Below are 871 nucleotides of genomic sequence, written 5' to 3' on the forward strand. Positions count from 1 at the left end.
AAATGAAATTATCTCCGAATCTATTTAATTATTTCTAATAAAATAATTTCTAAAATTATAAAATTTAAACTTAATAAGATAAAATCACAATTTATTCATTTTTAAATTTTCAAAAATGAGGGATGTTACAGTAAAAATATTGGATCCTAACATATTCCTAAATTTAATATGCCAAAATTTAAACTTTCATTTTCACATCTGCAACACAGGAATAGATTCACAGCCAGAGAACCAAAATAATGGCCCTTATCATAAAAACAAAAAAATAGAGGGAAGAAATAGTTACCTAGTACTATTCATGGTGAGGGTTGAGCACCGATTAAAGGATAAGCAGTGACAGTTGAGCGTCGATTGAGGGATAAGCAGCAATGTCTTTGGTGTTTAGGGTTTACGACGACAGACAACGTCGATTGAAGAAGGGCACACAAATGCAGGGTGCACCGACGAAGCGGTGACGACGGAGCAACGCTGATGGAGGGTTGTGAGAGAGGGTGCAAAATTGCAAATCTGAGGAGGAGGCTTGCGGTTAGGGTGCGAGGGTTGAGACAGAGAGGGTGCGAAAGAGATGGTGCAACGGAGGGCTGCAAGATAGGACTCGGAGAGAGGGTTGGGTGCAAGGGTTCTCTCAATAGTAGTAAAGGTTCTCAACAGTGATGAAGATGAAGGGCTGGGTGCCAAAAAGCCTTTGATGTATTCATTTGTATTTTCTTTTTTTAATTTTTAATATATCTTAATCTTACATTGAAAAAGTATATGATTTTTTTATTTTACGTAATTTTTTAATTTTTATTTATTATTTGTATTATTTTTTTAAAAGATTGGATATAATTTATTTTTAATTTTTTATATATGTGATTCTTTTAGATACATT

The 871-nt window shown here is 33.6% G+C and overlaps 1 protein-coding gene and 1 long non-coding RNA gene across 2 annotated transcripts in view; one reads left to right on the forward strand and one right to left on the reverse strand.

The window, feature by feature from the left end:
• The window catches only part of LOC110263117, a 21883-nt gene extending 21661 nt beyond the window's left edge, over positions 1-222 (reverse strand). Inside the window, exon 1 of the long non-coding RNA XR_002348182.1 lies at positions 130-222. This is a non-coding gene — a long non-coding RNA (uncharacterized LOC110263117). The remainder of the gene's footprint in view (positions 1-129) is intronic.
• The window catches only part of LOC107645563 (beta-amyrin 11-oxidase-like), a 71936-nt gene that overhangs the window by 17953 nt on the left and 53112 nt on the right, over positions 1-871 (forward strand). The gene's annotated exons all lie outside the window — the stretch shown is intronic.

Source organism: Arachis ipaensis, chromosome B06 (genome assembly GCF_000816755.2).
Source record: "Arachis ipaensis cultivar K30076 chromosome B06, Araip1.1, whole genome shotgun sequence".
In the NCBI taxonomy this organism is placed as follows: Eukaryota; Viridiplantae; Streptophyta; class Magnoliopsida; order Fabales; family Fabaceae; genus Arachis; species Arachis ipaensis.